At 38.5% G+C, this 26,253-nt stretch overlaps 1 long non-coding RNA gene across 5 annotated transcripts; it reads right to left on the minus strand.

Moving 5' to 3' along the window:
• Positions 1-1,796: 1,796 nt before the first annotated feature.
• On the minus strand, positions 1,797-24,808 carry LOC103696055 (uncharacterized). 5 transcript variants are annotated; one of them, XR_016398298.1, is made up of 4 exons: positions 24,040-24,695; positions 23,714-23,771; positions 23,380-23,446; positions 1,797-23,273 (listed from the first exon to the last, which is right to left on the minus strand). It is a non-coding gene; the product is annotated as an uncharacterized LOC103696055 (long non-coding RNA). The 5 variants fall into 5 exon arrangements; XR_015972966.2 differs by having other exon boundaries at positions 23,714-24,596; XR_602346.6 differs by lacking the exon at positions 23,714-23,771 and having other exon boundaries at positions 24,040-24,593.
• Between the last annotated feature and the right edge of the window lie 1,445 nt (positions 24,809-26,253).

The raw sequence follows: 26,253 nt of genomic DNA on the forward strand, positions 1-26,253 counted from the left end.
TCATAAAATCCGTAGATTGGCAAGGAATCTGGGCTTCTTTCAGACTGCCTACCTGTATCTGAAGGTGAACAGAGCTACTGATTGGGTCGCCTCCTTCGTTATCCAATATTCTAGAGAGGTTTTTTGCACGAGTACGGATTTGGCTCCTCCTTCTCTGTACTTTTTTTTTTTTTTTTGATTTTACTGGTTGTATTTAGATTACAAACCGTATGAGTAGCCGTTGTACCATTAAAAAAAAATCACCTTCTTCCATTGTAAGTACGTGGTTCTCCCATGTCTTACGTCACTTAAGTATAGCTCGCATGCGGTTTTCTTTTTGGATATCACGGCTCTCACGTTGTTAGTGTTGGAAAAACACAACCCATAAGACGGCCACAAATTCCAACATTTGAGCGCAATTACCGGATCGAGGAATTGGATTTCAGAATTGGATTCCAAAGAGTAATGATTTGGTCGAGCTAATCCTCGTTATTCTACCTAGGTAACTTTTGTAATTTCCAAGGGAAGCAACCAGGTTATAATGACTTATTTTCTTATTTAAATAAGCAAATCGAATTGAATGTAATGATGACGATGGCTCAAATTTGATATTAACAAAAGAATAAGAACTAAATAAAATATTAAAGAAGAGAGGTAATGAGGAGATTCTTGCTCAATGAATTGGAATACGCATAACTTTATTCCCATTCCTTGGTCTAAGATATGCACGCGGAGCCACAATGGGAGATCCATTAAACTATTACCAATTTTTGTAAAGAGAAAGCTAAAATTTTAACTTTTTTAAGCAATACTATAAATTGGATGCAAGTTACATGCTACCCATAATGAATCTATGCGTGCTGGCGAAAAAGATTCTCTTATATATTTTTGGTAGCCATTTTTAATTTTTTTTATTTTTTGATTTTTAGAATATATTTATATTCGTTTCAGATTAAATTATTCGAAAATGATGAAGCTTTTTTTTTTGTTTATTGGGAGATTCCCTAAGGAATGTCATCGTTAGGGGTCCGCTGGACTTGAGGCACCAAAAAAATCACCCGAACGGTACCCTCTCAAAGGAAGCTTGGTTCATCGAGCCACTGGATATGAATATTTTTTGTTGTCGTAAGTGATAAAAATATTTTTTGAGTGCAAATAGGATGTAGGGATTGAGTTCCGACCATCACTTTAATTCTGTCCAGTTCAATCAACGACAGTTGACCCGAGGTAGGTCCCACCATACGTGCAGAACCTGAAATTTAGCTAGGTGACTGGGTCCCACATCACTTTGATGGGATTCGTGGGGCCCAAGTGAATCTTGTGATGAAATGAGTGGCCTAGCCAGCACCTGGATGGACCTGGCTTCTCTTTTTGATGGTTGAAATTTGAGGAGTGATTTGAGGGCAATTTCATTCTCTTTTTTTTATTTTTTTTTATTTTTTTTTAATGTCTCCTTTTAGAGTGAGGATGGAAAAAAAGCAGAAATAAGATTGGGTTCAAAATTAAAATCATTAGTTTTTGAGACCCAGCAATTTTACCAACATTGAATTAACTTGGCATTATTTCATAAGATTGCTTTAACTTGTTTGGTATTGTTTTTATTTTGATAGTTGGATAGACTTGAGATTAGCAATGACTTATCCTAAGCTTAGGCGGCTTATATGTATTGATGATGAAGTAAGTAATAAATATTAAAATTTGTTATTGCAACATATTGAGTTATTATTTTTTTAGCAAAATTTGAATTTCTATTTTTTAATAAAAATTTATATATTAAAAAATTGTAGTTAACTAACACTTAAACATTTGTCCCTAACTAATTTTATTTCTCTCTGAACTCAATAATACAATTTATTCAAAAATTAATAAAACCCCAATTGTTTAAATCTAAACATTTGTACATAATATTTTGCTTGTCTGGTTATTCTATATATATATATATATATATATATATATATATTTATATGTATCTGTATGTATCCACCACATTTATTAAAAAGGCTTTGGCATATTTTCTGGGTCAACTCCCGTACTTCCTCTAAATTACAGAATGTTTGCGACTATATCACAAATTACAATTGATGTTTCTGAATAACCACATACACTTGTAAGTTTATTGCAGACTCTTAGTTTCTTCTGTTAAATATTATTCATATATAGAAGAACTATGAATAAGCTCGGCTGTGTAATTGATTTGTTCACCCATGACACTTGTAACACACATACCTAACAACTAGTTAGTTTTTGTTTTTTTAAAATTTGGTGTTGATAACAACTAGTTCTTTAAGCCATGGAAAATCTTGCATCAACTTCAGTTATCAGATGTCAATCGGATGTGTCCATTCTTTGCCCGACAATGAATAGGCACAGGCTGTAGTTTCTCTTTTGAATCCCTTTCGTGGCTTGATTAGCCAAAGTTGACACCTTAGTGATGTCCATTAGGACAAACCCACCTCCATCAATCACAAAAAAGCCTCCCATCTTTTATCTGCTTTCCCATTTCTCGACTTTGGAGTCAAAAGCTTTTCCAAAAGGTACAGCCATGTTGGCCTAGTCTTCCTTCCACAAGCAACCATAGAAATCCATCCACCTTGTGATTTCCATCAACCCAATGGAAAGCTCCAACCATAAGCTTTTCTCCAATTGACTGGAGAAGGCGTGGACACCTTTGCATGGCATGTGTACAAGGAACCATTGAAACATCGCCTATCCTCATAGTTTATTTGGAAGTTGGAAGAGAAGAATTTTGTTAAAGGTAAATGGCATTAGCTATGCCTTGTAGTCCACATTATTGGCTTATAGTATTCCTTTAGAAAGAGACGAGGACAAAAGACATCATATCTCTAGCGTGAGAAAATCTTCAAGAGCTGAAACTTTGAAGTTACGTCACTTACTTTGCAATCCATGACTTTTACATAAGTTTCCACTTCGGCTGACATCTTAGGTTTAAGATTTTTGATCTATTAATTAGATAATGTTCAGAAGTGAAATTTTTGATGACCATGCAACAGATTTCAAGTTTTACAGCTATTCAGTGATATGGATGATAGTGTCAAAATCATGTCTCGCCCCATTTTAGAGTTAAAATATAGGGGATACTTGAAGTTAGATATCAATTTGGAAGACTAGAAAAGTTAGGAAGATAAGGCATCAAATCTCTATCATGATGATAAGATCTTTATCAACAAAAAAATATTCATATTTCATAGTTAAGTCAGTTTTTGTGTAATTCAGTGCTCTCAACTTTTGCCAAAAATCTTTGGATTTGACTTTTACATTTGCCCTTTGGTCAACTAAGGAATGCTCTTAAAGCTTAAGCAAGAAAAAAAGAATGTTCAAAAAGTAGCTTTGGTTGAAATTAAGGAATGAAAATGCATGGCCAATCTTTTGGTGCAATAAATAATAGCTTAACGATCTAGAAAGTTTATTCTGAATTGGACTTCTGCAGGGACAAATAACTTGCAGACTTGAACTGGTATTGAATTTCAAGGGTCCACAAATAAAATAATAGACTTTTTTAAATCAAAACAAGTAAAACTTTAGTTTTTTTTTTTAAAGATTAGCGGGGTTTATTTCCTACCTTTTCTAACCCATACCGCTATGCAGGCTGACTCCAACCAGAGTCGAAATCCATCCCTCTTATGCAAGTAGTAAGAGATGATATAATTAGAGTAAGCAAATTCTTAAAATTAGACTGAGCTACCCTTTAACCTGCCCTCACCAACGTTTGCAAAAAATTGAATGATTTAATAAAGCCTTGAACCAGTTCTCAAAGAAAAAAATAAAAAAGCAAGAAAAAAAACCTTAAACTAAAAGCCCATTTTGTATAGCTTTTGTTTTTAAGAAAAATCTACAAAGAAAAATGAACTAAAACCGAACGGTATGTGTGAACATGTTGCTTTTTAAATTGTTTGTAAATTTTTTTTTGTGTTTTTGGTAGCAAAGATTACTTGCTTGTTTTTCTTTTTTATGGTAGAAAAGGTTCGTAAGCAATGAGTTACAAAATTAGTAACCTCCCTTGAATACCTCTAACTCTCCCAAACTTGATGAGCTGAGGTTTGGATGTCAAGAAGAGTGAAAATAATATGGAATATCATAAATTTTGTGAAAATAAAAGTATGCAATAGCATAAATTTTGTGCAAATGTTAGATTCATCAATAAATATGTGGCATTCCACTATTTTGTAAGCGCTAAAAGACAAAAATAACAATGGTACTAACATGCTCTAGATTTTGTGCTTGGATTTTAAACCTACTTTGAGTCCTCTCAGGCTGAGCCTTGTTACTAGATTTCTATACCTCAATTACTAAAAGAACAATTTCAGATGTTACCCAAAATGGAATTGTTTGTAGTCTACAAGCAAGCATTCTTTTTCATACCTAGGAAACATAATGAAGGAAAGTTAAGAGATACTATAGTTAAGCTTAGTTAAAGCATGCTTTTTTTGCTGGATTGGGTACTGACAGCTAAAAACTTACAATTTTGAGTTCAAATACTTGTGAACATGGCCCAAAACCTTCCTTATTGCTGGAAATATGGATAGAATTAGTTTCAATAGGACACAATGTCAAAGATCCTTTAAAAACTCTTACCAAAAAAAAAAAAAAATCCTGCAAAAACACTTAATAAGGATCTTTTACCGCACAATCAAAAACTCGATTCATCTTTAATGGATATGTTCCTAGGCTCTTTCGGAATTACTACTTCCCCAATAGCTCAGAAGATAAGAGTCTTTACCTGCACATGCTTCAACAGCAAAACTTTACTGCTTCTTACTCCATCTTTCCCCTTATATTTATTTTATTCTCTGCAGAGTTTGCGGTAAAAGGCCCCTAAATATTAGATGAGGTAAATATGTATGATAAAAGTACCAGCTTAAGTTGCTAGTAAAATCTCTTGATATTTGCTCCAAAGACCTATATTTCAAAAGCCATCTTTACCAGGATTGAACTAGATACCACCAGGGGTATTTAGGAGAGTACGTATCTCTGCTGTGAGTCTGTTGTGATGCTCTGAGGTGAGAGCCTACCTTTTGTTTTGGGTTGCCTCACTCATTTTTTCATTTCCCTTGTTCTTCTCTTGTATCGATTAAAGTTTTTGATCAAACGATGGCATCAAAAAAATAAACAAGGTAGAGCTCAAGCTTCATTATATGCTTATTACCATATACTTCCAGGTTCATGGTAGGAACCTTTGCTCATGAACAACGAAGAGAGGTCTATCCTCCTCACAGCCTTCTAAAAGATGACAAAACATAAATATGAATCTTTAAGCTCTTTCCAGTTATATACCGGCAATGTGCTTGCTATTGAAGTGACTGTCTTGATGAATTCTTGCTGCATGACATTCATCCTAAGGGTGTCGATGCAGCAGGTCTCAGGACTGACAGACCAAGTGTCACAATATCTTCTTGAAAATAATAGCATGATTTCTTGAACTCGAAAGCCCTTTCCTCTACATATGCGGAGGAAAGGAGTTCCAACTGGCCGACCCTATTATGATTGGCAACTCATTGACAAAGTATGTCATTTCAAGCCTCACATTAGGTGTATACAAAAATCTCAAATAGGCAGACAGGCCATTCGTAATCTCAATACAAACTATGGCTATGAACACGTTGGTGGCATCCTTTTCAAAAAAAGAGTGGTAAAGAAAAAGGAACACCTTGTTGGCATCAATGGCACATCAATGCCACTATGTTGTCCACTGGCTCTCCTAGATGTCACATCTTTCACCAATGGCTTCTTCAAACTCAAATTTTTCTATAAAAGGATTACCTTCTATTCCTGTTGGAAGTGATCATCTTATAATTTTTGACAGTGAACAACATATGCTAGGAGGAGTTCAGGCCTGCAATTTATTTGCAGTTCAATTCATTATAAGACAGATCCCAATCAGGCTGGACAAGTAAGGTGATCCTTTCCACCAGGAGTTTCAGGCCACAATCAAGGACTTTTAACCTTGTCCCAAGCAACAGCAAATGACATATACAGACAATAAGAAAGAGTAGGTCCAAAGCTTATAGGTGGATACTACAATGAATACATTACTGAATTTCTCCATCCTCTACTAACCCTTCCTTCTACAACTCTATCCAACTAGAAGGAGGAGAAGAGAGCTATTGGACTCACCATTGCTTCAAAAGAATATGCGGTGAGCCACCTGAATCTGGTGGCTACTGAAAAGAACCAGATCAGTATTTGTCAAGTAGATTCAATGAGTTCCGGAAAATAGTTGTTATATCAGGCACATGACTCAAATGCAATTAAACATGAGCAGTTGTGAGGGAGTCTCAAAGTGAAATCTTTAACGTAATGCTATGAAGAGTTCTTAAAAAGCAGCGGATGCTATCTGCATGTATGCTTTATTAAGTCAATAACTAAATTGAAACTACAAGTAAGAAATATCTGGAGGCATCAACTTCATAACCATGTGAAAATGCAAAATTGTGAATATAGGAATACTGACTGACATTCCTTTTGATCGTGTAAAAGCATATCTTGGCAAGAAATCCAAGGGAATGTGAGTGCACCTGGCAAAATGTGGCGAGTATATATGTTGTCGACATACATTAGGATGTAAGTAGGAGTAATTTGGAAACTTTTAAAGAAAAGTCAATCTATCCGTATATGATTTAGTTGTGATGATGTTTGCAGGTTTCTTCTATGATTCAGGAGGAGCTGTATAATTACCATATGAAAAAAAATACTCCACCAATCAAATAAATGCAATAAAGCTTTAAAAATGATAATATTTCCAAGAATTAAAATGGAAAAGAACACGAGTCAAGATCCCAGAACCTAGCAGCATCATAGAACTCCAGTCAAATACTCATATATAACAATTCTAAGAACATCACCAGCCTACCTGATAAGCTCTTAACGAATCCTTCTCTTATGTTGGTCTCCTCCAAAGGCAGCAGGCAACTTCTCTGGAGCAGAGACTATCCAGTCTTCAGATCAAATGCTCACAGTAAACAGAACCTAAAGGGAAGAAGATCTGCACTCTTCCTAGTAACCCAGAGATCTATCATATATAGGTACAAGGCTGTTTACCTTATTATTAAGTACCCTGGTTCAATCCATTTGATACCCAAAATTTACCCTGGTGCAGCTTGAAAATGTCCTGCTGCTATTACTAGAAATACAGTCAAAGTTAGGTCATAAAACTTTGACAAAGATAGGTTAGTTGATGACAGGAATCTTGAAACAAAACTCAAAAGAACAAACAGTGGGAGCAAACAAAATGCAGGTCATTCTAGATCATCTCAGTCTTCCACATCATTCTATGATAAGAATTTGCTACAAACCAATGTCTCTGTTTTGGAAACGTGTGGAAAATATTGATAAGTTGAACTGATATCTGAAAGCTAAGAAGTCTGATCTCAAAGCTGGTGTTCAGGAAGGTTCTTGCATGCCATGTGATGGGGCAGGAAGTTACCTGCATGTGAAATACTGTGGAAATATTGATAACTTGAACTAATATCTGAAAGCCAAAAAGTCTGAACATGAAGCTGGAGTTCAGGAAGGTTCTTGGATCCTGTGATGGGGTAGGAAGTTGCTCGTATGTCCATATGGTAGTACAATACATGAAATGTTTGAAAATTTTACACTCAACTTCTCTTTACTATCTAGCGTTTGATTATGGGATTTTGCAGATGTGGAATCAGTTGTTTCATCCATCATGTATTTTTTTTTCTTGAATGAAACTCAAACAAGCAGCCAGCTCTGCACAGTCCCAGTCATCAACATGAAATGAGCAGATTTGTATATACATCCTGAGCTAAAATTGTTTCTTAACTCATGTCATGTTGAGGAAGAATATCTGGTCATCATAGATGAGATGTGTGTTAGATTCTCTACTTTACAACTGAAATTTTGATCCGAAACTTAAAAGGACTTTTATTTTTTAAGAGAAAGACCCTTTTCCATATTTAAGATCTGAAAGCATAAGACGTCAAGGACAACTAAATGAATCCTACTTCAACATTTTTTCTACTAAGGCCGACTCTGCAAAAAAGGGAAAGCATCCAAATCTCACCACTTCCAAGTCTACTTTTCTTTTGTCTGCGAATATGTAGACTTATCTTGGTAGCTCTTCCTGTAGCTGATAGAGTAGTTGTATGCGCTAAGAACTGTTTAATTATAATTGTAAACATTAATTGGATTAATGCATGGATTTTTCTTTTTTCCATGATTATAAATAATATGGGATATATGCCAGAAATTGACCTTAGAGAACTAGAAAAGAATCCACGAATACTTTGGGGGTTTATCTAAGTGGACGGAATGTTTTCCAAAGGAAGGATTGGATAGACCTAGATACTCGAAATTCCTCCACTTGTAATGTTGCTTAGGTGAATAGTGACTTCGTGAATTCCTCCTTTACGGAGGCGACCTCACACTAATACCTGAATGTTGCATTATACTAAATGGAAAATACTGCCAATTCACCTCGTAAAGCACTAATAGGGATAAAGGTGTGAAACGGGTGCATGAACTTGCAAGTAGTCCCTTGATCTGAAGGCTATATTCTAGAGTTAGTAAATCTATGACCAACTTGTAAATCGACAATGATACCTTGGATTAGATCCTTCATAAGGAGCATAGGGGTTTACTAGGTCTAAATGTAAGTGTCAAGCTATCCAACATGAATACCATCACAATAGCATAGTATCTATATCAAAATAGAGACATGGTTAGGCATATAAAATCTAAGGCCTACGTAATACTTCGAAAGATTTTTAAAAATAATTATCTTTTATAAATTATTATAATTAATAATTAATTATTTTCAAAAGAGTGCATCCTTATGCCGGACCATGTTGTTAATACATGATCCACTAATTTCAATCCTACTCACCAAAAGATTCAATAATGTATTATGGGCTCTACATCCTTATGCCGGACCATGTTGTTAATACATGATTAAGGCAGACCTGAAGGAACAGATCTTGGTGAGTACGAATCTGAGTTGATCTAACCCTGTAATCAAGATCCGCAGTACCGAAACCGGCACCCATGCCAGGAGGCCGACAATATAGTACGGTAAGCTCCCGTGCTATGCCGTTCTAGTGTGAACCGATAGGGAAACTGCTAGAAAAGGAGGAGGAAGAGAGGAAAAGAAAGAGAGAGAGGGAGGGGGAGGGGGAGGGAGGAAGGGAGGGTGAGAGGGAGAGAATAGTGGAGAGACAAAGGCGGAGGGAGGGGGAAGGGAGAAGGAAGAGAAGAAAAGAGAAAGAGAAATGGGGGAGAAAAGAAGGGAGGGAGAGAGAGGGAGAGGGCAACAGCAATTGGCGGATGCAGGAACAGGGCCGAGGGAGGGGGGAGAGAGAACTTTCGAAGCCTTCTCTCATCCATGCATCGGAATAGAAAAAAAAAGAGGCTCCAACCCTTTTTTTCTATTTTTTTATTTTTTTTAAGTTCAGTTGGCAGCCACTACCGACTTTACTTACTATTTTCTTTTTTCGAAATTTTTTAAAGAAAGTCAACAGCGTTGTTGGCTTCACTTAAAAAATTTCAAAAAAAGAAAATAATAAGAGAAGTCGGCAGTAGCTACCGACTTCACTTAAAAAATAAAAATAAAAAAAGAAAAAGAGGTTGGAGCTCGGCCCCTATTCTGATGCATGGAGGATAAAGGACCTCTCTTCCTCCCTCAACCCTATTCCAACAATGTCAATCACTGTTGCCTTCTCCCTCTCTCTCCCTCCCTTCCTCCCTCTCTCTCTCGCCCTCTCTCTTCTCCTCTCTTTTCTTCTCCCCCTCTCGTTCCCTCACTGGTTTCTCTATTTTGTTGTCGGAACCATCTCGGTCCATTGGCGGTACTGTTTGGTATGCCCCGAACTGGACAGGATTCAGGATGGTTTTTCCTTTCTTACCAATATGCATTTAGCATGTGCCATATATCTTCAGATCAATTGGAATAAAATTTTAGATAAATGTTCTCTCATTAAATGGATTAAAAAAAATACAGATTTAATTGGAGAAGAATTTGAATTAGAGCATTAGCATGAATACTAGGATTGAGCTAGGTTAGGTCAAGGAAGACCCAACTTAGACTAACTACAGCCACTTGGATGGGATCCAAGTGGAGGCTAACCACCTACTGGCACGCCTGCCATACGTGCGCCACCTAGATGGCGCAATCCTACTAGGGGTTGTGCATCTAGAAGGCAAGGGACCAACACACCTTTTTCTCTTCAGGTCAGTCCTACTAGAGAGGTGGCAGCCAAATTAGGGAGCCGCCCACCTCCTCTTCCTTCCCCTTCTCTCTCCAAGTCCAGGTAGGACACCAACAAAGAGGCATTTCCTCCCTCTATAAAAGGAGGCATCCTAAATCTATTCATTCCAGCCAAGAAAAACATGCACAAAGGCCTAGGGATTTCCTGCTCCAACTAAAGGAGAGAGAGAGAGAGAAAGAGACAAGAAGAAAGATTGTGAGACAACTTCTTCTAGCAAAGCATCCTTTGGTTTGCGGTTCCTTGAGATTTAGAGCCTCCAAAGCTCTAGAGATAGGTACGTGGACTGAACTGGCTGAGAATAGTAATTCTCAGATAGTCGTGTATTTTCACGGCATTAGCATCTCCTAAAAACACGAAGATCATCTTTATAGTAACCCATATGTGTGCTTCTTTATATGGTAATCATCAACAAAGATATGAAATTCTGCTACAAAGTGCTTTGATGATCACCAGGATTCCATCAGCAGCTGACTTTGGCCTATTACATGCATTGCCAAAGAATCTATATTATCAAATCCCTTTTTAACTCATCTTTAGTATAATCAATTTCAACTCTATCCCTTCTTGTTTACTGGACATCAACATCACCATCCCCGCTTTACTTGGACAGTGGGGCCCTTCTCACTGCTTAGCATTGGAATCCACCATATCTAGTTGGTTTTACAATCTCCCTTGTTGATGTAAGTAGTCTAACCTTTTTTCCACCTAGCCAAGAATTTCCTAGCCTTCATGTCCGATTGAATACATTCTATGTTAGACCTAGTTTGTTCAATTAACTCGTGTACTTGCATTGACCATTGGTACCCAATCTGAAGCTGAAGTCTTTAACTCTCCTCTTCCTCACTGAAAAGTTTGACTTTTGTTAATTTAAATTGGTTGAGTCTCTTTAACAACAAGATGATAAACTTTATTCTTAGGAAATCAATTTACAATTTTGAAGTGATATGATGCAAAACACATGGAAAACTGATCAGAGTATAGCAGATCAAGCTTTCCTATTACGATCTAGATAGCAGTCTAGCTAGTACTACTAAATGGCGACAAGCTCCTACCAAAGTAAGAGGTGATGACTAATTCAAAGAATTGATGTTTATTAACTCAAGTAACTGCACTTTTTTGAATGACCTTTTTTCTTCGGACGGACTGGAAGAAGCATTAGTTGAAATATTTTAACTACAAAACAGGTACATAAGCACTTGAAGTAACTAAATGCAGAGGTAGTTTCACTAATTTCTCTTAGTGTCCTTAGGTCGAAGATGTTACTATGGGACATGCAACATTTCTTTTGTAGCATATAAGTCTCCTATAATTGTGTTATTTTCCCTACATCATATCAGTCTGGTTGGGGACTGAGGATGGAAGTTCTACTTCATTTGCAAGTTGCAACACTGCACAATGTTCATTTAGGATTCAACATAAGTTTCCTCATGATCCTTCAGCTAAACTGTCTGATAGGCAAGAGAGATTGGGAGTTTGTCAGCTTTATAAACACATACAAGAAGAGATTAGAGCAATCACAGGAATCGGATTCAGTGAATTTCTTTCCTTGAAAGTTGAAACTCTACCAGTTTGCTAAGCACTTGAACATGAACATTTACACTGTTGAGATGCTATCATCTAAATCTGTACTCCAAGAGTTAGCCCTTCAGAATAGACTGCTCCTCCTTGAAGGAACAACATATTGTTAAATAGCAGCAGCAGCAGCAACAACAACAACAATAACAACAGCAGTAGTAATAGTAGTAACAGTAATAAGAACAATAGTAACAATAAGAACAGCAGATAAAAGAATGATAAACAATAACACTAACTTGTTAGCATATGCTGGTGAAGGCAAGTTCTTAAGTACTATTATCAGACCTATTAAAGTATGAATACCATATGAAAGAATGATCACAGGAAGAAAACCAGAACCTTGCAAGAAATTTCTATCTATTTGTCCACATTTTGCCCAATTAGACTTTTATATAATATACCACAATTAATCATTTATATTTCAAATCTAAAAGTGGCTGTACTTGCTTTTTTAGCAGATGGGTTGGTCAGTCAAATAATATTTTGTTTACTGTTTGCTATATCGGACGGTACCAATATGCACCAACCATACCATTCCATACCAGTACATGGTACAGAAGGCGTACTGATACTCGGTACACCGAACCGGATACCGTATCAGGCATACTTACACTGTAATAGGATGGTATTAGTATTGGGGTTCGCTACTAAGATGGCGAACCTCACGTAATGACAAATGAAAAAGCTTATAACACTTATTTTCAGCAGTTTGGCATATCATACTTGTTCTACACTTTGCATGATCTAGAGCAGTTTGCGTACCTTGCTGAAATAGGATTGCTCGTGTTGTACACTTGTTGCTGAAAAGTTTGCAGATACATCACCTGGAATTCTAGCTAGGCAGGGATTCAGCAGACTTCTAGTACATATTAGGTCTTTTGGCCATATATCGCTAACAAAAATCCCATGTTTATATGGATATGCTGTTTATAACTCCGTACACTCTTTTCTTTTTTCACTAAATCATACCAATTCAACTTCGAATAGAACTTACCTCAAATTCTGCAAATTTCAAGAAATTTCGTACAAATTTATGGTCAATTAATACCAATATTTTGCAAGCGATAACCTCATAGCTTAAATTCTTATCAATTAAATTGAGATAATGACATTTACAACAGATATACGAGAACAATACTTGACATCAATTTATTTTGTCAAGAAGCTCATTTGATCTTATTTTATTATCTAACTGACTTTTGTACATCTTAACTGGGTGCAGCTCTCAGGTATCATCTTGAACACACTAAACCTGACAAATGCTAAGTGCACATATAAAGATAAATATATGGCAACATTATTGATTAAAGGAGCTGGCTGATTTGGATGCAATGGACTTCACCAAATTTAAAAATTCTTAATATTTAATTTTTGTACTGATCAAGGTTTGCCATATCGATCATTATTGTACCATATAAAACATATCGTATTGTACCGGTACCGAACCGGTATGTAGGCTCGTACTGCACTGACACTCGATATACCTAGTTGTCTCATACCGTACTGCGTACCAATACTATTATAGGATGGTACCAAACGGGGTCCAGTACTGAGACGACGAACCTTAGTACAGACATATGTATCATCCCAATAACAAATTGGTTTGAATGATAAGACCTCTTCAGTCAGAATGTCTAGTGGATATCACCACATATAATGATGTCATATGGTTGTTTTTTGTTCGATGAGCTTTAGATCATTTTATAAATCAGATGCCAACTTCAATGAAGTTTAATGAGTACAAAATAGAAGCTATTATTCATGACAGAAGAGTCTTGGGACTTAAAAGATGATTCCCCAAATCAAATTCAATGTGTAGTAGTTCTTGCATTGTATGATACAAAAAAAATATATTGCTCATGCTGTTTCTTTAAAAGGCTTCTTGCCTATCCTTAACTTCTCATTTATTATATTCATGTGTTAAAGACAATATAATATGCAGTGAAATACAAAACATTTGATATATCGGATCTTAAGGTGAGCAATATACTCCATAGGGATTTCAAGAAGTGGAGCAGAGTTGCAGGTACAATCTTCATTTACACAATTTTTCTACTTCCATTGACTGATTGCATGAAAATAATATCCGAGTATCCCATAACTGAGTATGTAAGGAATAACTTTTTTGGGAGTGAATCCTTTTTACAAGGAATCCTCTGTTTTGCAATATGGAATATTATATTCGAAACTGAGTTATTCAAGTTATCTTAAATGAATATGATCTATAACTCTTCCAAATATCTTTCTAATTGTACAGTCATTTGTTATAACATCTGCAACCAGGAATTCATAATACCGCTGGTTTTAGATTAACAGTATCCCATATTGGGATGAGTTCTATTGGAATCTCAATTGAACAACTTCTTGAACATGAAGATTTGGCTGCTCAGGAGGTCATTCAGTTTCAAGGTGAAGAAATTTTTGTTTCTATGCTCATCATAGAAGTAATTATTCAGCATTACCTTTTCTACTGTAATTGAAAAGGTCTTCGTTCCATATAAGTTGATAGTTGTCTAACTGTCAATCCTTTGGAATGGTGAAATGACATGATGCCTGGCATGATCTAAATTTGATTATAAATATTGTTGCCTGTTTTGGAAAATTAACCTGGTTAACTTTTAAAAGACTAGATCTTCTGAAATTACTTTCTTTATCGGGTACTGCCTAATTGTCAATAAATAGTTGCCATACTATTTTTTCTTCTTAAAAGGATTCAACCAATGTAAATTTACCTCAAATCATCTTTCACAAGATAGAACAGGTTTCTACATCATGGTGTTCTCTCCTACATTAAGCATTACTAGTTTCATTTAATAGCACACTTACACTTCTTGCATGCTCCACATAACAAAAAAATCCCAAAAAAGAACACTAATAGGACATAACTATCAAGCAACATGCAAAGGTTTGTAGTCTGAGGTACCGGACTCCATACTAGTAACATCTTGGTATAGTGTTGGTACTATCCGGTATGAGCATTGGTTTTGTATATCAAAACTTGGTGCGCCCTCAGTACCGCATACTGATTTGGTACTAGTATAGTATGCCCGGTACACACCAATACCTACCGATAGGGCATACCATGCAACATGTTTTATGCTTCTTTGGTTGATGGTTTCTCGTTACACTTCAAAACCAGAAAAACTTCAGCTACTCATGGTTGTTCAAGGTATTATGATAACCAAAAGAATTCAAAGTATTATCCAATTTTCTTAGAATATTTCAATATTCTGTTTGTGAATATTTTATAATGTTGACTAACTAGTTATTGTATTGTAGAGAGAGAGATATTGATCACTACCAATATTGGAGAGCTTATGAGAAATTTTCTCCACTTCTTTGATACCAATAACACATATCTTCCCCTTAAAGCTCTAGATCAACTAGGCCGGTTATGTTTCTCACGACATCATGTGAATATTAGTATATTAGAATTAAGTCAAAAAGGTTGGTTTAGTCAAGAATGGTTCTCCCAGATGCAACAATACAATTTCAAATTTTTTTCTTAAGTAACTCTAGTAGAAGAGGATAAAAGAAGAAAGAAAGGAAGACAAAATTCAGACATTAAGGGTGAAGGTTGTCTATATGGACTGGATGCTTATGCATACAAAATCATATGAATCACAACATACACGAGACATGAAGCATTAGAAATGTTTTAGGATCACTTGCTTTCATCATCCAACAAAAAATCCTGTTTTCTACTTTTCACAGAGCTGAAAGACGAGCTAAGAGTATTTGCTATTGATAACATGCTGATATCATGGAGAAGCATTGAGCAACTCTTGGAAGAGTTTGGTGAGGCATTAAGGAAACAATGCCAGAATAATGTGATTGTATAATATATGGAAGATGCTTCCCAGGTACAGATTCTGTTTTACTAATGTGGAGAGTACACGTTTTTTATTGTAGGTTGCACAAAACTTCATTGATTGGGACATTTTTACTCAAGTGATTAAAAAAAACATGCATGAATACATTCATATAACATGTGAATTTGCATTTAAGGTAAGTACCATGTTAGTTTCTAAAGTTCCAATTCACTTGAATCTTTGTCTTATTAGATAAAGCAAGAAAACTTTCTCATCTTCGTCCTCAGGAAAGATTCTTCATAATAAAAATCAGCCTTTACATAAAGGAGTTTCAACATCTAAACTCGTGCTTGTCTTGATCCATCACCACTGGTCTAATAATAACAGGGACTGAAGTCAATCAATAATGAGGTCTAACAAGACAAAAGCTACACCAATACAGCATTTTTGCAACATTTCCAAAATCCAAGTAGCAAAGTTCTCATCCATATCAACCTCACATACTGAACCTGGTGGCATTAATACATCTGGATGAAGCATAGCTCTCCACAAATGATCCTACAAAAACTTCCCAAATTCAAACATATGCATGTTTCAGTTCTCCATTCTATCATTCAGAACACTTTCTGAGTATTCCCAGATGTTTTTCAAAAAGCTGATGCAGTGAACACATTTAGTGTTGAAACCATCCCAAAGAAGGAACCGTAAACACCACATTGAAACTTAAATTTATCCCCTCTTTCACTGACCTATATACAACTCTCCACGGGTCCACCTAATGATATCCTAAATTTCCCATACCCTTGGTTGAAAATAATGTGATGTCAGTCAAGCCAGAAAGGGTTGGCTGAGGGAAGGCATCCCCACAACAAATTGTTATTAAGCCGACCAACCCATGCACATTTCAACCTTTAAATAATTAGAACAAGAAAAAGCCACACGAATAAGCTAGTCATACAATAACATCTGATAGGTGCGCCTAACCACAAGAGGAACACTAATGTACTTGAGGGTCTCACTTACAGCCTTCTAGCATACAACAATCTCTTATACTTCCACAATATTTATTTTTGTTTGAATGTTAAATTCAGTAAATCAATACTCTGACCCAGCAATATTAGCTCTTCACTAGAATGACATACTTAGTACATCAAAAAATAGCCAGAATTGTTCAACTCTACCTCAGCAAGATTAAAAGTGTTGGTCACATATTCTATAATGTTAGGTTAAGAATGATATCCCAGTGAGAAGGACAGAAGACAAGAGCTAGCTAATAGATAGGGAGAGAGATGATAAAGAAGCGTGGTGGATCAGGGCACATCAGAACATGCTGTCCTCAGAGAACATACACCGCAAAAGGTGCAAAAACTTCTGGTAGATTTCCTCAAGATATAATGATTTTTCTTTCCTGTGATAGTGCACTTTACTTGAGAAGTTGATCCAGACTGCATGAAGCAGTTACTTCCAAGAAGGGGAAATAATTGCTGGTAGAAGATGAAAAGAAAAAGAACCAGGGCTCTATTATCTTTTTATAAGAAACTCTCAAAGAATATCTTCATCGCATTGTGCTCGAAAACAATAACTTGGGAAATAAAAAGATTCCATCCTAATGTCTTAGCACCCATACTTCAATAGGCATAGAGATAGATGCCGGACATTGGTGCAAGGGAAGACCAAGAAGGAAAAACAAGAACATGCCCAAAAAGAAAAGGAAGAAGAAGAATAAGAAGACCAAATCATAAAATAAGAAAAATCTGAAAATGACAACAACTTAAAGAATATGAAAAAACAACCTTTTTTGACTGTAAAAATAACTAAAACAAGTTTTAAAATCTCTATATTTTAAAATTGGTAAAAAAAATAGATGGCATTATATACCATGTTTTCAATGATATATTCATTTCAGACATGAACCTGCATTTTGTTATATGTTGTTTGATTTATGAGATAAATTTTCAAGATGAAGATTTCAAGATTTCCAAACTTTTGGAGTCCTTTTTGAGGAAGTCTTGTGTCCTTGTTCTCTATCACAAAGTTTAGGCCCACATTGGATAGAGACTTCTCCTAAAGCCTCCACACATAAAGGGGAGGGAACTCGAGCAATATGGAGGCTTAGGGAGTACGCGCCGAGACAAGCCATGCCGCACTGTGCTTTGCTGCAATTGTGGGTGCAGGTTTGGGTTATGCATGCCTAAGACCCTATCTTTTATCACCATTAGTGAATATTAATTCTCTTTATCATGTTTTTGATTGTTTATGACCATTGGGTAGGTGTTAATAGGTTTTTGACTGTTGGGGTGCCATTACTCTATTGTGTTAATAGGTCCTTATATCATTAAGCACTTGGGAATGTTACAGATCCCTGGACTTCTTTACACAGGACAGGCCTTAGGCAGAGGACATATAGAGACACACCTAACACTGAGTTTTTCTCCACTATTCTATCTTTTCTTGGGTAAAGGTGCATCAATGCGAGTTACTAAGGATCTAATGGTGTGCCAGTATTACCCGTGCAGATCAGGTCCATTGTATCTCATAGAGAAGCTGAGCCAAAAACCAATGCTTGGGGATGTGGCCAGAACTTGTCTAACAGTAGTGCCCAACACACCTTGGCTCCTACATATTTCTCATCTGTTTTCTGCTGTGCAGCAAAGCTGGTACACTGTGGTACACACCATGGTGTACACTGCCACACACCTCAACATACTCTCGGTTTGTCCTTGCCTTTAGAGACCTACATTAGCTATTCTTAGCAATTTTTCTTTACAATCTTACAGACGTTTATGGTTTACCTGCTTTGCTTTTTGTTATTATGGCTTTTGTGGGGGAGGAAAATTCCTCTAGGCCTGACAGATTTGGAGGCCAATTATTTAAGAGGTGGCAGGTGTAGAATGGAGTTTTGGCTGACCACTCTTAACTTGTCTTATATCATCTCTGAAGATCCTCCCACCAGAGATGATCCAAATTGACATATTCTCTTGCTACAAATGCATACCTAAGAGATGATTATTTTTGCCATGGTAGGATATTGAGTGCTTTATCTAGGCCATCTATGACATCTTCTATTCTACCAAATCCTTACAAGATCTTGATCTTCTTTAAAAAAATAAATATTGAAAAGAGAACATCTGAATGCAAAAATACATTGTAAGCAAGTACTTTGACTACAAAATGGTAGATGGAGATTTGTCCTAGACCAAGTCCATGAAATCTAGAACCTCACCCAAGGCAATATTGCAAATAAGATATCACTGGGTGAATGCCTCCAAGTGCCTGCTCTTATTGACAAGCTTCCACCAGATGACCTCTTGGTATTATTGCTAATAGGGAGAGTTACCCCAGATGACCTCTTGGCATCATTTTAAATTGAAGTGAAGCAGACAAAAATGGATAAATAGTGATCTGAAAATGAAATGGCTGATAAGGTCAATCTAGTGGAGAACCAAAAACCAAGACAAAGGCCACCCAAAAGAAATAAAAGAATGCACACTAACCCAACACTAGGACTCAAAAGGACCAAATTAAGAGGGTATACTATGTTTGTGGAAAGTGTAGCCACTTCGCTAAATAATGTTGCCATAGGAAGGATAAGAAGGGTGATGCCCAAGCAACTAGAACCCATACGGCTCAAGCAAATGTTGTGACCACCATTGCTAGCCATGCTAGCATCAATGATGGGGTTATAACAATTTGTCCTAAAAAAAATCTGGTTGAATCATCTAATGATTGGTGGATTGTTATAGGCAAGGTATGCTGTACCAGCCCGAACCAGATGGTACAGAGCATACCGTACTGTACTGATTCGGTACCGGTATTTAATACAGGTGGCGTACCGACACTCAGTACGCCAAAAAAATTCTGTACCATACCGTACCGACACTGTGCTAATGTGGCGCCGGTACGGGGTCCAGTACGAGATCCGGTACCAAAAAAACGAATCTTGGTTATAGGTGCAAGTGTTCACATCATTTCTAGTCACTCTTTATGTGAACTACTAGGGTATTGAAGAAAGGGGCATGGGGGCAGAGAACTCAAGTGTTGCAAAGGTGGTGGAAGAAGGAATGAGTGGACCTAAAGATCACTTTTAGAAGGATCCTATCCAAGGTTCACCGTCTCGTTGGATATAAGTTTATGATAATCATAATAAAGTCAATTGTTCTACTGCTGTTCATATTAAATGTTTTTATTTGTGTCACGAAAGTTTGAGACATGTGAACAAAATTACCTTAAAGGATGATGACTATGGAATTCATACCCACATCATATATGGATATGAGTAAGAAATGTCATCTGTTGAGGCTAAACAAATTTGGAAAGAGATTCTGAGTTGCTAGAGCTGACACACTAAGATATGATATGAATAATACCTTAAGCAGAGGAGGGAAAAGGTACTTTATATCTTTATAGATGATGCTTCCAAATACTATGATATTCAAGGTACGCTGTACCAACCTGTACTGAACGATGTAGAGTGTACCGTACCATACCAATTCGGTACCAGTATTCGATACTGGCGGCGTATCGACATTCGGTGTACCCAAAAACTCCGTACCATACCATACCAATATTGTGGTAGTGTGGCATCGGTACGGAATCCGATACTAAGACGGCGAATATTGACTATGTGTTTTTGATAAGAAAAACATAGAACCTTGAAAAATTCAAAATTTATAAATTAGAGGTGGAGAATTGGTCAGATAAGAGAATCAAAATCTTGAGACCCCACAGGGAAGGAGATTATACCTTAACTTATATGTTCTCATTTTGTGAGAAGATGGGTATAAACCATGAAATAACTCATCCTTTTCGACCCCAACCCAATAAGATGGCAGAGTGGAATAGGATATTTCTTGACATCCTTAATGCCATGTTAGCTAATTTTGGCCTACCCAACAACTTGTGGGTGGTAGCTTTGTTAATGGCCTATCACATATTAAATTATGCCCCCTGTAAAACCTCTGATAAAGTTTCCTATTGATTATCGAAGTGTCATAAATTAAAATTTGACTTCTTTATAGTCTGTTGGTGGGGTTCCATCCACCAAAAGAGGAAGTTGAGCCCTAAAATAATGGAATGTATGTTCTTAGCCTATCCCAAAATAGCATAATTTATACATTTTTAGTAATCAAACCAGAAGTTAGTGGCTTTGATTCTGATACAATCATCTTGAGAATATATTTGCTATAAACAATAAGACCGAAAGCCTACCTATCAAAAATAATTCTTCCATACCCTCTAGCAGTAATACTATAGACCAAGGTCTGTTGTCAACTGAGGAAAAAAATGATATGGAGTTTGACCTTTTCCCATATCCTTCCCTGGTCGATCGATTTGACCAAGCCCTACAGTTGGTTATTCGTCCCAGCTAATCTCCAATCCCCATAATTGGCGAAGCAAGCAGAGTCACAGGCAAAGGTAGGTGAATCATGCTCTAAAGGTAAGACAAACCTGTCATGAAGTACAAGGAGAATTCGGTGGGCTCAAGAACAAGGTAAGACAGAGAAGAAGCTAGTATCAAGTTCGGAAAGAGACCCGAAAAATATGTGTTGTCCAACGCACACAGGTAGGAAGGGACTATTCTAGCTGAGAGCTCTGGTTGAACGGACACTGCTGGACTGATGACCCTTCTGTGCGCTTGCTAGACTAGGCCCCGTATCGGTTGCCCGGGGGTACGGGTCGATACGGCCTCGTGTCGTGTAGTACCGACACAGTAGAGACGGGGGAGAGGGAGAACAAGAGAGAGAAAAAAAGAGAGAGAAGGGCAGAGAGGGAGGGGGAGAGGAAGAAAGAGAGAAGCCAGCCGGAAAGCCTCCATACGGAGGAGGAGGCCGGAGAGACTTCAACTTAAAATCCGCAAAAATAAAAGCGCCCCCCTCCGGGCCCCTATTTCGAATGAAACAGGAGACAGAAGCGGAGCCCCACCTCAGCATCTCCCCGGCCTCCGCCTCCTCCACGCAGAGGCTCTCCGGCCTCTACTGGTCGGCCTCTCTTCCTTCCTCTCCCTTTCCCTCTCTTTCCTGCTCTCTCTTTTTCTCTTTTTTCTTCTCTTTCTCCCCTTCCGACGACAGCGTCTCGATATCAATGTCGGAACCATTCCGGTCTGCCTCCGGTACGACTCGGGATGCTCCGAATCGGACGGTTTGGGATGGTTCCGCAGACCTTGCTATAGATAATTATGAAGCAATTACACTCAAACTCAGGAGAAGTAAAAGAGGTAGAATTGAGGAAAACCCAAGTGAAACAAAGAAGTAATCTAATTAAAGTTATCATTTGGAATACAATAACGGATCTTTATTTTGGTGATTTGAATTTTCTCTCCATACTCCTCATTAGCCTTGTTCCTATCCAGACGAAAATGTTTTATCTTTAGAAAAAACTAAACCTCAAAAGTCAATAGAGTGAAGCTTTCATATATGGTCCGTAGAACCGTCCCGAACCGGACGGTTCGGGGCATATGGAGCCATACCGGCGGCGGACCAGAACGATTCTGGCAACTGAAATGAAAAACCGTCGACGGAGAGAGAGAAAGAGAATGAAAGAGAGAAAAGGAGAGAGAGAGCGAGTGGAGGGAGCGGGAGGGAGAGAAAGGAAGAGAGGGAGGGAGGTGTAGGGCGGCCGACAGAGGATCCCGGAGGCCGGCGAGCAGCTCGGAGAAGGAGGAGGAGGGGCTCGACCTATGGGTCTCCTGTTTCGTTCGAAACAAGGGTCCCAGAAGGGGCTCCATTTTAATTTAGCGATTTTTAAGTGAAGTCGGTAAAATGGAGACCTCTTTTTAGTTTGGCAATTTTAAGTGAAGTCGAAAAGCGATTTGCCGACTTTACTTAAAAATCGCCAAATTAAAAAGAGCCCCCATTCGGGACCCCTATTTCGAATGAAATAGGGGACCCAGAGGCAAAACCCCTCCTCTTCCTCCTCCGCATAGCTCGTCAGCCTCTGCCAGCTCTCTACCAGCCTCCGCCACTCTCCTTCTCTCTCCTTCCTCTCTCCCCCTTCTCTCTCTCTTTTTCTCTCTCTCGTTCTCCCTATCTCCTACCTCCTCTACTATGTCGGTAAGGGCCCGGCACGGAATGGTACAGGGGCATGCCAACCAGTATCGTCGGGCAACCGGTCCAGACTCCGGTTCCAGCACAGTAGACTTTACTTTCATGAACATGTTCTCTATACACTTAAAAAAATATAAAAGAGCAGTGGCAATCGATAAGAAGGCCAAAAATATGGAGAAAGTGTAAGCTTGATATTGCCATGAGTAAACAACTAATGCCAAATATAGGAGGGGGTCAACAAGTGGGCATCATTAAAGCAACTACAGCATTTAAAAGCATAATAGCATCTAGATACATGCCTTCATCTAATACATAATTCATTTTGTTAAACCCTTTAGATGGCTATAAAGAAAGAAATAACTTGCAAGATTATTCGCCACGGTATTTCATGAGAAAGAACTTGCAGACTTTTAAGGCCATGATTGGTAGCAACCTGGGTTAGCTATCCCTAACCAACACTAAATGCTCCAAGATTCCTTTATCCTTGGAAAAAGCCCTATTTTGTTGAACTTTTGGGGTTAGCAACATAAGTTGAGGAAAAAGATGATATGTATGATGGACAAGAGAGGGTGGTGGAGTAAATAGGGGGTTAATATCATTTCAACTCCTCCCCCGGGCATCCCCTGCAAGATGATATCAACCTGGTTAAAACAATTTTCTGGTGTTGACTGACTAATTTTAACCCATGTAAAAAGTGCCCTTTTTTGGGGAGTTAGCATGATAACCTACCTGTAACCCTTGCATAACCTGCAACCGAACACTGCCTCTGCTATGTGGCTATAGGAGAAATGTCCACCTAATAGAGTAAAAAAAAATAAGGGTCCATAATGAAAGTTAATGGCTATAAAAACAAGATATTATGTATCGTTAGCCTTTCCCCATGGATGCCATTTTTTTACAGAAATTCTATAATTTCAACTATTTTAACATTATTAAAACTTCAAAGATGTTCTTCAAGAGAATAGAAGCAAAAAATGAAGTGCAGCTCTGCAGTGAACTCAAATCATATTTCACTTCAACATAGTTTCTAATAACATTTGGTTCATCAATGCCGCAAACAAACCCCGATTTTCCACCCTTAAGTAGATAAACAATTTACGACAATGCCTTCCACGATGCACCTGATCAGATACAATATTTATTGAGGAATAAATAAAATTCATTCTTTAGCCTCTCATGACCATCAATAGGTGAAGAATTTCGAAATTAAATAAATTATGCACGGTAATTGAAAAAAAAAGTCCAAGTGACAGAGCAAGCATGCCCAAAAAGCGAAAGCAGATTCGAGGAAAAATACTGGAGCGCAACAGATTCGATGCTCGAACAAAAAAATACAATTCATTCGGGAAAATCAAAGCTGGTGTGCTAATTATCGAGCAATGCACTCACCTAAGAAATTTCGAATCAAACTATGTAGCAAGAGATTCAACTGCGCAACATCGAGATAAAAAGGAATGTATTGCTCCATCCACCAAAGAAAAAAATACTTCACAACCCAATCCATCTCTGCAGGAGAAAGAGATATTTCGATCAAATGCGGAATCGGACTAGAGACGTCCCAAGGCGCCGCCTTTCGGGGACAGGCGAGGCCGTAGAAGAACTAGACGACTCGAAGGGCCGATTGTTTTGTGAGGGTTTCGAGCGCGGCCACCTGCTCGCCGCCGGCCCTCATGGAGAAGGTGATGGAGGCGGCAGCGCCGGAGGAGACGGAGGTAAGTGGCCTCAGCAGCGTGATACGCTGATGATGCTGCTCTTTTTTTTCTCCTTTTTTTTCTTCTGCAAACGATGGCTCATACACCTCCCGTCAAATACATCAGAAAAAAAATAAATAATAAATCTTGAAACACTCTAAGCAGCTGCATCCGAGAATTTTTTCATAATAGTCCGCTATATACAAAGCCACTTCATTGACCTTCTAGTAAACATACTTGGCCTACAAGGCAACATCTTCACCTAGCATGCCCCCCGAATATTTCGGAGTAGCGGATGGCACGCTCACCTATACCGTCGGTGCCTCCTGATCCAATTGATTACCGTATCTAAGTCATCCTAAAGCAGGACTACACTGGCCCGCAAAACATGCCAGGCTTGACACAGATCATGCCAAGTTGCCCTCAACTTCGCCCTAGGAACAAAAATATCAAAGATCTAGCACCCACCAGCAATAACCACCCTAGAGTTCGAGCCTCTGATCATGAAGCCTGCACCACCTCTTATGCCACAATACAACACGCATCCATCAAAATTGACATTGAGGAAACTCGGTGGTGGAGGCTCCTAGGTGAAAAACACTATCTGTGGCGCTACAAGAGCAGATGTAGAGTTTCAGATGCCCCAAGTTGTCAAGAGCCTGTCTGATGGACCTGCATGGGTGATCTCCGCCCCTTGTACACAGGATCGCTCAACGACGAACTAGAGTGTAGGGTTGCTCTCTCCAAATATTTAGACATTCCTGGCCAGCCAAATATGGTAAGCAAAGTAAGTCACCCAATGACTACATACCAGGTCTAAGGAGCGACGACCCATCGTTAGAGCACTTGGGTGAAGGGGGCCAACTGGCACCAAGCATATGGCGAGATATTGACGAGCCTCCAAACTCTTCTAATTCGATCGTACTAAAATAGAACGTGGTCTACGGTCTCCTTAACCCACCTAGGGTACTGCGGTTGGATGCCCGGACCGCTCTCACTTAACACAGATCTCGTCGGTAGCCGGCCTCAAACCACCATCTAGAGGAAAAAGACAACCCTCGGGTGAAAACTGAACCTCTAAATTCAGGCGCAATCCTACGTTAGGTGCTGCTAATACTGAAAAAGGCTATAGAAGTCTCTCACTCCGACCCTGGGGCTATAGGACATACACCAAACTCTCACATCTAGATCAGCACTCTCCGGAGCTGCCAACGACTAAACTCTCTCTGTGAGGTGTTCCCCAAATAGATGGCCGATCTGACAAGTATCCCACCCTACTCCATCAAGGCGAAGGAGATCGCAAACCTATAGATCGTCCACAGCCTTAATGTTGACCATAGTTGTCCAGAGCCTCACCTAGAGAGTATCTACCCAAAAGTCCTCGACAACATTCACATTGCACCCTTCACCAATCAGCCACTAGGTATTAGCCAAGATAATGGGCACATAGCTGTAGATCTTCCACTAGAGGAAGGAGCACCTCCGGCCATTCTGAGCTACACCGGCTACTGTAACCGATCCATAGCATGCAATCATCACCCGACTACAAAAACACTGCGGCTCAAGTACTAGTCTCACCGCATGTCGACCAATCAATGCCTCTCTCCTCATAAAAACAGACTGAACACCCAACCCTCCCTCGTGAGTCGGATGATAGACTGTCTCCCACGCTAACAGGTGCACTCCGTGTCTGCAGCCATATGAGCCCCACAGGAAGCTTCAGAATGACTATGTTAGATATGAGATAGACCGGCATGGAGCTCAGGATGCATCTCACCAGTGTTGGCCTACCCATCATAAATAACGAGACTCTCTCCTCTAGCCACTCTTGGATGTGCTACATCATGTTGAGGCACTCCAACACCCATGGTCTCCTCCCCATGATGGGGATGCCCAGATAACTTCATGACCC

This window comes from Phoenix dactylifera, chromosome 14 (assembly GCF_051530095.1).
Source record: "Phoenix dactylifera cultivar Ajwa chromosome 14, Ajwa_hap1_PhDact_Kaust_v1.1, whole genome shotgun sequence".
Classification (NCBI taxonomy): Eukaryota; Viridiplantae; Streptophyta; class Magnoliopsida; order Arecales; family Arecaceae; genus Phoenix; species Phoenix dactylifera.